The sequence below is a fragment of the Scardinius erythrophthalmus genome, assembly GCF_964197995.2.
Source record: "Scardinius erythrophthalmus genome assembly, chromosome: 3".
NCBI classification, from domain to species: Eukaryota; Metazoa; Chordata; class Actinopteri; order Cypriniformes; family Leuciscidae; genus Scardinius; species Scardinius erythrophthalmus.
In genome coordinates, this window is record NC_138223.1 from 21,515,334 (window position 1) to 21,528,941 (window position 13,608).

Consider the following 13,608-nt stretch of genomic DNA (forward strand, 5'->3'; position numbering starts at 1 on the left):
ACCACAAATAAGTTCAAAAAGTCAGATATGGACATCTATATGGCTTATGAAGCATCAGAAAGAGTCTATGAGTATGTATCGAAAGCCCAAGGTCGAGGACTCTTTGGCCAGAAATATGTTCAGGAGGTCAAAAGAGGACCTCTGAATAACTGATTTCTCATCATAAGAATTCTATAACTTTATATATTTTGAAAAATTTTGAGGATATTTGACCACAAATGAGTTCAAAAGGTCAGAGATTGACATCTATATGGCTTATGATGCATCAGAAGGAGTCTATGAGTATTTATAGAAAGCCCAAGATCGAGGACTCTTTGGCCAGAAATATGTTCAGGAGGTCAAAACCTCTGAATAGCTGATTTATCATCAAAAGGATTCTATAACTTTATATAGTTTGAAAAATTTTGAGGACCCTTTGACCAGAAATAAGTTCAAAAGGTCAGATATGGACATCTATATAGGTTTGAAGCATCAGAGGGAGTCTATGAGTATGTATAGAAAGCCTAAGATCGAGGACTCTTTGGCCAGAAATATGTTCAGGAGGTCAAAACCTCTGAATAGTTGATTTATCATCAAAATGATTCTAGAACTTTATATAGTTTGAAAAATTTTGAGGACACTTTGACCACAAATAAGTTAAAAATGTCAGATATGGACATCTATATGGCTTATGAAGCATCAGAATGAGTCTATGAGTATGTATGGAAAGCCCAAGGTCGAGGACTCTTTGGCCAGAAATATGTTCAGGAGGTCAAAAGGGAACCTCTGAATAGCTGATTTATCATCAAAAGAATTCTATAACTTTATATAGTTTGAAAACTTTTGAGGACACTTTGACCACAAATAAGTTCAAAAGGTCAGATATGGACATCTATATGGCTTATGATGCATCAGAAGGAGTCTATGAGTATGTATAGAAAGCCCAAGATTGAGGACTCTTTGGCCAGAAATATGTTCAGGAGGTCAAAACCTCTGAATAGCTGATTTATCATCAAAAGGATTCTAGAACTTTATATATTTTGAAAATTTTTGAGGACACTTTGACCAGAAATAAGTTCAAAAGGTCAGATATGGACATCTATATGGCTTATGAAGCATCAGAAGGAATCTATGAGTATGTATAGAAAGCCCAAGATCGAGGACTCTTTGGCCAGAAATATGTTCAGGAGGTCAAAACCTCTGAATAGCTGATTTATCATTAAAAGGATTCTAGAACTTTATATAGTTTGAAAAATTTTGAGGACACTTTGACCACAAATAAGTTAAAAAGTCAGATATGGACATCTATATGGCTTATGAAGCATCAGAAAGAGTCTATGAGTATGTATCGAAAGCCCAAGGTCGAGGACTCTTTGGCAAGAAATATGTTCAGGAGGTCAAAAGAGGACCTCTGAATAACTGATTTCTCATCATAAGAATTCTATAACTTTATATAGTTTGAGAAATTTTGAGGACACTTTGACCACAAATGAGTTCAACAGGTCAAATATGGACATCTATATGGCTTATGAAGCATCAGAAGGAATCTATGAGTATGTATAGAAAGCCCAAGATCGAGGACTCTTTGGCCAGAAGTATGTTCAGGAGGTCAAAACCTCTGAATAGCTGATTTATCATTAAAAGGATTCTAGAAATTTATATAGTTTGAAAAATTTTGAGGACACTTTGACCACAAATAAGTTCAAAAAGTCAGATATGCACATCTATTTGGCTTATGAAGCATCAGAAAGAGTCTATGAGTATGTATCGAAAGCCCAAGGTCGAGGACTCTTTGTCCAGAAATATGTTCAGGAGGTCAAAAGAGGACCTCTGAATAGCTGATTTCTCATAATAAGAATTCTATAACTTTATATAGTTTGAAAAATTTTGAGGATATTTGACCACAAATGAGTTCAAAAGGTCAGAGATGGACATCTATATGGCTTATGATGCATCAGAAGGAGTCTATGAGTATGTATAGAAAGCCCAAGATCGAGGACTCTTTGGCCAGAAATATGTTCAGGAGGTCAAAACCTCTGAATAGCTGATTTATCATAAAAAGGATTCTATAACTTTATATAGTTTGAGAAATTTTGAGGACACTTTGACCACAAATAAGTTCAAAAAGTCAGATATGGACATCTATATGGCTTATGAAGCATCAGAAAGAGTCTATGAGTATGTATCGAAAGCCCAAGGTCGAGGACTCTTTGGCCAGAAATATGTTCAGGAGGTCAAAAGAGGACCTCTGAATAACTGATTTCTCATCATAAGAATTCTATAACTTTATATAGTTTGAGAAATTTTGAGGACACTTTGACCACAAATGAGTTCAACAGGTCAAATATGGACATCTATATGGCTTATGAAGCATCAGAAGGAATCTATGAGTATGTATAGAAAGCCCAAGATCGAGGACTCTTTGGCCAGAAGTATGTTCAGGAGGTCAAAACCTCTGAATAGCTGATTTATCATTAAAAGGATTCTAGAACTTTATATAGTTTGAAAAATTTTGAGGACACTTTGACCACAAATAAGTTCAAAAAGTCAGATATGCACATCTATTTGGCTTATGAAGCATCAGAAAGAGTCTATGAGTATGTATCGAAAGCCCAAGGTCGAGGACTCTTTGTCCAGAAATATGTTCAGGAGGTCAAAAGAGGACCTCTGAATAGCTGATTTCTCATAATAAGAATTCTATAACTTTATATAGTTTGAAAAATTTTGAGGATATTTGACCACAAATGAGTTCAAAAGGTCAGAGATGGACATCTATATGGCTTATGATGCATCAGAAGGAGTCTATGAGTATGTATAGAAAGCCCAAGATCGAGGACTCTTTGGCCAGAAATATGTTCAGGAGGTCAAAACCTCTGAATAGCTGATTTATCATAAAAAGGATTCTATAACTTTATATAGTTTGAGAAATTTTGAGGACACTTTGACCACAAATAAGTTCAAAAAGTCAGATATGGACATCTATATGGCTTATGAAGCATCAGAAAGAGTCTATGAGTATGTATCGAAAGCCCAAGGTCGAGGACTCTTTGGCCAGAAATATGTTCAGGAGGTCAAAAGAGGACCTCTGAATAACTGATTTCTCATCATAAGAATTCTATAACTTTATATATTTTGAAAAATTTTGAGGATATTTGACCACAAATGAGTTCAAAAGGTCAGAGATGGACATCTATATGGCTTATGATGCATCAGAAGGAGTCTATGAGTATTTATAGAAAGCCCAAGATCGAGGACTCTTTGGCCAGAAATATGTTCAGGAGGTCAAAACCTCTGAATAGCTGATTTATCATCAAAAGGATTCTATAACTTTATATAGTTTGAAAAATTTTGAGGACCCTTTGACCAGAAATAAGTTCAAAAGGTCAGATATGGACATCTATATAGGTTTGAAGCATCAGAGGGAGTCTATGAGTATGTATAGAAAGCCTAAGATCGAGGACTCTTTGGCCAGAAATATGTTCAGGAGGTCAAAACCTCTGAATAGTTGATTTATCATCAAAATGATTCTAGAACTTTATATAGTTTGAAAAATTTTGAGGACACTTTGACCACAAATAAGTTAAAAATGTCAGATATGGACATCTATATGGCTTATGAAGCATCAGAAAGAGTCTATGAGTATGTATCGAAAGCCCAAGGTCGAGGACTCTTTGGCAAGAAATATGTTCAGGAGGTCAAAAGAGGACCTCTGAATAACTGATTTCTCATCATAAGAATTCTATAACTTTATATAGTTTGAGAAATTTTGAGGACACTTTGACCACAAATGAGTTCAACAGGTCAAATATGGACATCTATATGGCTTATGAAGCATCAGAAGGAATCTATGAGTATGTATAGAAAGCCCAAGATCGAGGACTCTTTGGCCAGAAGTATGTTCAGGAGGTCAAAACCTCTGAATAGCTGATTTATCATTAAAAGGATTCTAGAAATTTATATAGTTTGAAAAATTTTGAGGACACTTTGACCACAAATAAGTTCAAAAAGTCAGATATGCACATCTATTTGGCTTATGAAGCATCAGAAAGAGTCTATGAGTATGTATCGAAAGCCCAAGGTCGAGGACTCTTTGTCCAGAAATATGTTCAGGAGGTCAAAAGAGGACCTCTGAATAGCTGATTTCTCATAATAAGAATTCTATAACTTTATATAGTTTGAAAAATTTTGAGGATATTTGACCACAAATGAGTTCAAAAGGTCAGAGATGGACATCTATATGGCTTATGATGCATCAGAAGGAGTCTATGAGTATGTATAGAAAGCCCAAGATCGAGGACTCTTTGGCCAGAAATATGTTCAGGAGGTCAAAACCTCTGAATAGCTGATTTATCATAAAAAGGATTCTATAACTTTATATAGTTTGAGAAATTTTGAGGACACTTTGACCACAAATAAGTTCAAAAAGTCAGATATGGACATCTATATGGCTTATGAAGCATCAGAAAGAGTCTATGAGTATGTATCGAAAGCCCAAGGTCGAGGACTCTTTGGCCAGAAATATGTTCAGGAGGTCAAAAGAGGACCTCTGAATAACTGATTTCTCATCATAAGAATTCTATAACTTTATATATTTTGAAAAATTTTGAGGATATTTGACCACAAATGAGTTCAAAAGGTCAGAGATGGACATCTATATGGCTTATGATGCATCAGAAGGAGTCTATGAGTATTTATAGAAAGCCCAAGATCGAGGACTCTTTGGCCAGAAATATGTTCAGGAGGTCAAAACCTCTGAATAGCTGATTTATCATTAAAAGGATTCTAGAACTTTATATAGTTTGAAAAATTTTGAGGACACTTTGACCACAAATAAGTTAAAAAGTCAGATATGGACATCTATATGGCTTATGAAGCATCAGAGGGAGTCTATGAGTATGTATCGAAAGCCCAAGGTCGAGGACTCTTTGGCCAGAAATATGTTCAGGAGGTCAAAAGAGGACCTCTGAATAACTGATTTCTCATCATAAGAATTCTATAACTTTATATAGTTTGAGAAATTTTGAGGACACTTTGACCACAAATGAGTTCAACAGGTCAAATATGGACATCTATATGGCTTATGAAGCATCAGAAGGAATCTATGAGTATGTATAGAAAGCCCAAGATCGAGGACTCTTTGGCCAGAAGTATGTTCAGGAGGTCAAAACCTCTGAATAGCTGATTTATCATTAAAAGGATTCTAGAACTTTATATAGTTTGAAAAATTTTGAGGACACTTTGACCACAAATAAGTTCAAAAAGTCAGATATGCACATCTATTTGGCTTATGAAGCATCAGAAAGAGTCTATGAGTATGTATTGAAAGCCCAAGGTCGAGGACTCTTTGTCCAGAAATATGTTCAGGAGGTCAAAAGAGAACCTCTGAATAGCTGATTTCTCATAATAAGAATTCTATAACTTTATATAGTTTGAAAAATTTTGAGGATATTTGACCACAAATGAGTTCAAAAGGTCAGAGATGGACATCTATATGGCTTATGATGCATCAGAAGGAGTCTATGAGTATGTATAGAAAGCCCAAGATCGAGGACTCTTTGGCCAGAAATATGTTCAGGAGGTCAAAACCTCTGAATAGCTGATTTATCATAAAAAGGATTCTATAACTTTATATAGTTTGAGAAATTTTGAGGACACTTTGACCACAAATAAGTTCAAAAAGTCAGATATGGACATCTATATGGCTTATGAAGCATCAGAAAGAGTCTATGAGTATGTATCGAAAGCCCAAGGTCGAGGACTCTTTGGCCAGAAATATGTTCAGGAGGTCAAAAGAGGACCTCTGAATAACTGATTTCTCATCATAAGAATTCTATAACTTTATATATTTTGAAAAATTTTGAGGATATTTGACCACAAATGAGTTCAAAAGGTCAGAGATTGACATCTATATGGCTTATGATGCATCAGAAGGAGTCTATGAGTATTTATAGAAAGCCCAAGATCGAGGACTCTTTGGCCAGAAATATGTTCAGGAGGTCAAAACCTCTGAATAGCTGATTTATCATCAAAAGGATTCTATAACTTTATATAGTTTGAAAAATTTTGAGGACCCTTTGACCAGAAATAAGTTCAAAAGGTCAGATATGGACATCTATATAGGTTTGAAGCATCAGAGGGAGTCTATGAGTATGTATAGAAAGCCTAAGATCGAGGACTCTTTGGCCAGAAATATGTTCAGGAGGTCAAAACCTCTGAATAGTTGATTTATCATCAAAATGATTCTAGAACTTTATATATTTTGAAAAATTTTGAGGACACTTTGACCACAAATAAGTTAAAAATGTCAGATATGGACATCTATATGGCTTATGAAGCATCAGAATGAGTCTATGAGTATGTATGGAAAGCCCAAGGTCGAGGACTCTTTGGCCAGAAATATGTTCAGGAGGTCAAAAGGGAACCTCTGAATAGCTGATTTATCATCAAAAGAATTCTATAACTTTATATAGTTTGAAAACTTTTGAGGACACTTTGACCACAAATAAGTTCAAAAGGTCAGATATGGACATCTATATGGCTTATGATGCATCAGAAGGAGTCTATGAGTATGTATAGAAAGCCCAAGATTGAGGACTCTTTGGCCAGAAATATGTTCAGGAGGTCAAAACCTCTGAATAGCTGATTTATCATCAAAAGGATTCTAGAACTTTATATATTTTGAAAATTTTTGAGGACACTTTGACCAGAAATAAGTTCAAAAGGTCAGATATGGACATCTATATGGCTTATGAAGCATCAGAAGGAATCTATGAGTATGTATAGAAAGCCCAAGATCGAGGACTCTTTGGCCAGAAATATGTTCAGGAGGTCAAAACCTCTGAATAGCTGATTTATCATTAAAAGGATTCTAGAACTTTATATAGTTTGAAAAATTTTGAGGACACTTTGACCACAAATAAGTTAAAAAGTCAGATATGGACATCTATATGGCTTATGAAGCATCAGAAAGAGTCTATGAGTATGTATCGAAAGCCCAAGGTCGAGGACTCTTTGGCAAGAAATATGTTCAGGAGGTCAAAAGAGGACCTCTGAATAACTGATTTCTCATCATAAGAATTCTATAACTTTATATAGTTTGAGAAATTTTGAGGACACTTTGACCACAAATGAGTTCAACAGGTCAAATATGGACATCTATATGGCTTATGAAGCATCAGAAGGAATCTATGAGTATGTATAGAAAGCCCAAGATCGAGGACTCTTTGGCCAGAAGTATGTTCAGGAGGTCAAAACCTCTGAATAGCTGATTTATCATTAAAAGGATTCTAGAACTTTATATAGTTTGAAAAATTTTGAGGACACTTTGACCACAAATAAGTTCAAAAAGTCAGATATGCACATCTATTTGGCTTATGAAGCATCAGAAAGAGTCTATGAGTATGTATTGAAAGCCCAAGGTCGAGGACTCTTTGTCCAGAAATATGTTCAGGAGGTCAAAAGAGGACCTCTGAATAGCTGATTTCTCATAATAAGAATTCTATAACTTTATATAGTTTGAAAAATTTTGAGGATATTTGACCACAAATGAGTTCAAAAGGTCAGAGATGGACATCTATATGGCTTATGATGCATCAGAAGGAGTCTATGAGTATGTATAGAAAGCCCAAGATCGAGGACTCTTTGGCCAGAAATATGTTCAGGAGGTCAAAACCTCTGAATAGCTGATTTATCATAAAAAGGATTCTATAACTTTATATAGTTTGAGAAATTTTGAGGACACTTTGACCACAAATAAGTTCAAAAAGTCAGATATGGACATCTATATGGCTTATGAAGCATCAGAAAGAGTCTATGAGTATGTATCGAAAGCCCAAGGTCGAGGACTCTTTGGCCAGAAATATGTTCAGGAGGTCAAAAGAGGACCTCTGAATAACTGATTTCTCATCATAAGAATTCTATAACTTTATATATTTTGAAAAATTTTGAGGATATTTGACCACAAATGAGTTCAAAAGGTCAGAGATTGACATCTATATGGCTTATGATGCATCAGAAGGAGTCTATGAGTATTTATAGAAAGCCCAAGATCGAGGACTCTTTGGCCAGAAATATGTTCAGGAGGTCAAAACCTCTGAATAGCTGATTTATCATCAAAAGGATTCTATAACTTTATATAGTTTGAAAATTTTTGAGGACCCTTTGACCAGAAATAAGTTCAAAAGGTCAGATATGGACATCTATATAGGTTTGAAGCATCAGAGGGAGTCTATGAGTATGTATAGAAAGCCTAAGATCGAGGACTCTTTGGCCAGAAATATGTTCAGGAGGTCAAAACCTCTGAATAGTTGATTTATCATCAAAATGATTCTAGAACTTTATATATTTTGAAAAATTTTGAGGACACTTTGACCACAAATAAGTTAAAAATGTCAGATATGGACATCTATATGGCTTATGAAGCATCAGAATGAGTCTATGAGTATGTATGGAAAGCCCAAGGTCGAGGACTCTTTGGCCAGAAATATGTTCAGGAGGTCAAAAGGGAACCTCTGAATAGCTGATTTATCATCAAAAGAATTCTATAACTTTATATAGTTTGAAAACTTTTGAGGACACTTTGACCACAAATAAGTTCAAAAGGTCAGATATGGACATCTATATGGCTTATGATGCATCAGAAGGAGTCTATGAGTATGTATAGAAAGCCCAAGATTGAGGACTCTTTGGCCAGAAATATGTTCAGGAGGTCAAAACCTCTGAATAGCTGATTTATCATCAAAAGGATTCTAGAACTTTATATATTTTGAAAATTTTTGAGGACACTTTGACCAGAAATAAGTTCAAAAGGTCAGATATGGACATCTATATGGCTTATGAAGCATCAGAAGGAATCTATGAGTATGTATAGAAAGCCCAAGATCGAGGACTCTTTGGCCAGAAATATGTTCAGGAGGTCAAAACCTCTGAATAGCTGATTTATCATTAAAAGGATTCTAGAACTTTATATAGTTTGAAAAATTTTGAGGACACTTTGACCACAAATAAGTTAAAAAGTCAGATATGGACATCTATATGGCTTATGAAGCATCAGAAAGAGTCTATGAGTATGTATCGAAAGCCCAAGGTCGAGGACTCTTTGGCAAGAAATATGTTCAGGAGGTCAAAAGAGGACCTCTGAATAACTGATTTCTCATCATAAGAATTCTATAACTTTATATAGTTTGAGAAATTTTGAGGACACTTTGACCACAAATGAGTTCAACAGGTCAAATATGGACATCTATATGGCTTATGAAGCATCAGAAGGAATCTATGAGTATGTATAGAAAGCCCAAGATCGAGGACTCTTTGGCCAGAAGTATGTTCAGGAGGTCAAAACCTCTGAATAGCTGATTTATCATTAAAAGGATTCTAGAACTTTATATAGTTTGAAAAATTTTGAGGACACTTTGACCACAAATAAGTTCAAAAAGTCAGATATGCACATCTATTTGGCTTATGAAGCATCAGAAAGAGTCTATGAGTATGTATTGAAAGCCCAAGGTCGAGGACTCTTTGTCCAGAAATATGTTCAGGAGGTCAAAAGAGGACCTCTGAATAGCTGATTTCTCATAATAAGAATTCTATAACTTTATATAGTTTGAAAAATTTTGAGGATATTTGACCACAAATGAGTTCAAAAGGTCAGAGATGGACATCTATATGGCTTATGATGCATCAGAAGGAGTCTATGAGTATGTATAGAAAGCCCAAGATCGAGGACTCTTTGGCCAGAAATATGTTCAGGAGGTCAAAACCTCTGAATAGCTGATTTATCATAAAAAGGATTCTATAACTTTATATAGTTTGAGAAATTTTGAGGACACTTTGACCACAAATAAGTTCAAAAAGTCAGATATGGACATCTATATGGCTTATGAAGCATCAGAAAGAGTCTATGAGTATGTATCGAAAGCCCAAGGTCGAGGACTCTTTGGCCAGAAATATGTTCAGGAGGTCAAAAGAGGACCTCTGAATAACTGATTTCTCATCATAAGAATTCTATAACTTTATATATTTTGAAAAATTTTGAGGATATTTGACCACAAATGAGTTCAAAAGGTCAGAGATTGACATCTATATGGCTTATGATGCATCAGAAGGAGTCTATGAGTATTTATAGAAAGCCCAAGATCGAGGACTCTTTGGCCAGAAATATGTTCAGGAGGTCAAAACCTCTGAATAGCTGATTTATCATCAAAAGGATTCTATAACTTTATATAGTTTGAAAAATTTTGAGGACCCTTTGACCAGAAATAAGTTCAAAAGGTCAGATATGGACATCTATATAGGTTTGAAGCATCAGAGGGAGTCTATGAGTATGTATAGAAAGCCTAAGATCGAGGACTCTTTGGCCAGAAATATGTTCAGGAGGTCAAAACCTCTGAATAGTTGATTTATCATCAAAATGATTCTAGAACTTTATATAGTTTGAAAAATTTTGAGGACACTTTGACCACAAATAAGTTAAAAATGTCAGATATGGACATCTATATGGCTTATGAAGCATCAGAATGAGTCTATGAGTATGTATGGAAAGCCCAAGGTCGAGGACTCTTTGGCCAGAAATATGTTCAGGAGGTCAAAAGGGAACCTCTGAATAGCTGATTTATCATCAAAAGAATTCTATAACTTTATATAGTTTGAAAACTTTTGAGGACACTTTGACCACAAATAAGTTCAAAAGGTCAGATATGGACATCTATATGGCTTATGATGCATCAGAAGGAGTCTATGAGTATGTATAGAAAGCCCAAGATTGAGGACTCTTTGGCCAGAAATATGTTCAGGAGGTCAAAACCTCTGAATAGCTGATTTATCATCAAAAGGATTCTAGAACTTTATATATTTTGAAAATTTTTGAGGACACTTTGACCAGAAATAAGTTCAAAAGGTCAGATATGGACATCTATATGGCTTATGAAGCATCAGAAGGAATCTATGAGTATGTATAGAAAGCCCAAGATCGAGGACTCTTTGGCCAGAAATATGTTCAGGAGGTCAAAACCTCTGAATAGCTGATTTATCATTAAAAGGATTCTAGAACTTTATATAGTTTGAAAAATTTTGAGGACACTTTGACCACAAATAAGTTAAAAAGTCAGATATGGACATCTATATGGCTTATGAAGCATCAGAAAGAGTCTATGAGTATGTATCGAAAGCCCAAGGTCGAGGACTCTTTGGCAAGAAATATGTTCAGGAGGTCAAAAGAGGACCTCTGAATAACTGATTTCTCATCATAAGAATTCTATAACTTTATATAGTTTGAGAAATTTTGAGGACACTTTGACCACAAATGAGTTCAACAGGTCAAATATGGACATCTATATGGCTTATGAAGCATCAGAAGGAATCTATGAGTATGTATAGAAAGCCCAAGATCGAGGACTCTTTGGCCAGAAGTATGTTCAGGAGGTCAAAACCTCTGAATAGCTGATTTATCATTAAAAGGATTCTAGAAATTTATATAGTTTGAAAAATTTTGAGGACACTTTGACCACAAATAAGTTCAAAAAGTCAGATATGCACATCTATTTGGCTTATGAAGCATCAGAAAGAGTCTATGAGTATGTATCGAAAGCCCAAGGTCGAGGACTCTTTGTCCAGAAATATGTTCAGGAGGTCAAAAGAGGACCTCTGAATAGCTGATTTCTCATAATAAGAATTCTATAACTTTATATAGTTTGAAAAATTTTGAGGATATTTGACCACAAATGAGTTCAAAAGGTCAGAGATGGACATCTATATGGCTTATGATGCATCAGAAGGAGTCTATGAGTATGTATAGAAAGCCCAAGATCGAGGACTCTTTGGCCAGAAATATGTTCAGGAGGTCAAAACCTCTGAATAGCTGATTTATCATAAAAAGGATTCTATAACTTTATATAGTTTGAGAAATTTTGAGGACACTTTGACCACAAATAAGTTCAAAAAGTCAGATATGGACATCTATATGGCTTATGAAGCATCAGAAAGAGTCTATGAGTATGTATCGAAAGCCCAAGGTCGAGGACTCTTTGGCCAGAAATATGTTCAGGAGGTCAAAAGAGGACCTCTGAATAACTGATTTCTCATCATAAGAATTCTATAACTTTATATAGTTTGAGAAATTTTGAGGACACTTTGACCACAAATGAGTTCAACAGGTCAAATATGGACATCTATATGGCTTATGAAGCATCAGAAGGAATCTATGAGTATGTATAGAAAGCCCAAGATCGAGGACTCTTTGGCCAGAAGTATGTTCAGGAGGTCAAAACCTCTGAATAGCTGATTTATCATTAAAAGGATTCTAGAACTTTATATAGTTTGAAAAATTTTGAGGACACTTTGACCACAAATAAGTTCAAAAAGTCAGATATGCACATCTATTTGGCTTATGAAGCATCAGAAAGAGTCTATGAGTATGTATCGAAAGCCCAAGGTCGAGGACTCTTTGTCCAGAAATATGTTCAGGAGGTCAAAAGAGGACCTCTGAATAGCTGATTTCTCATAATAAGAATTCTATAACTTTATATAGTTTGAAAAATTTTGAGGATATTTGACCACAAATGAGTTCAAAAGGTCAGAGATGGACATCTATATGGCTTATGATGCATCAGAAGGAGTCTATGAGTATGTATAGAAAGCCCAAGATCGAGGACTCTTTGGCCAGAAATATGTTCAGGAGGTCAAAACCTCTGAATAGCTGATTTATCATAAAAAGGATTCTATAACTTTATATAGTTTGAGAAATTTTGAGGACACTTTGACCACAAATAAGTTCAAAAAGTCAGATATGGACATCTATATGGCTTATGAAGCATCAGAAAGAGTCTATGAGTATGTATCGAAAGCCCAAGGTCGAGGACTCTTTGGCCAGAAATATGTTCAGGAGGTCAAAAGAGGACCTCTGAATAACTGATTTCTCATCATAAGAATTCTATAACTTTATATATTTTGAAAAATTTTGAGGATATTTGACCACAAATGAGTTCAAAAGGTCAGAGATGGACATCTATATGGCTTATGATGCATCAGAAGGAGTCTATGAGTATTTATAGAAAGCCCAAGATCGAGGACTCTTTGGCCAGAAATATGTTCAGGAGGTCAAAACCTCTGAATAGCTGATTTATCATCAAAAGGATTCTATAACTTTATATAGTTTGAAAAATTTTGAGGACCCTTTGACCAGAAATAAGTTCAAAAGGTCAGATATGGACATCTATATAGGTTTGAAGCATCAGAGGGAGTCTATGAGTATGTATAGAAAGCCTAAGATCGAGGACTCTTTGGCCAGAAATATGTTCAGGAGGTCAAAACCTCTGAATAGTTGATTTATCATCAAAATGATTCTAGAACTTTATATAGTTTGAAAAATTTTGAGGACACTTTGACCACAAATAAGTTAAAAATGTCAGATATGGACATCTATATGGCTTATGAAGCATCAGAAAGAGTCTATGAGTATGTATCGAAAGCCCAAGGTCGAGGACTCTTTGGCAAGAAATATGTTCAGGAGGTCAAAAGAGGACCTCTGAATAACTGATTTCTCATCATAAGAATTCTATAACTTTATATAGTTTGAGAAATTTTGAGGACACTTTGACCACAAATGAGTTCAACAGGTCAAATATGGACATCTAT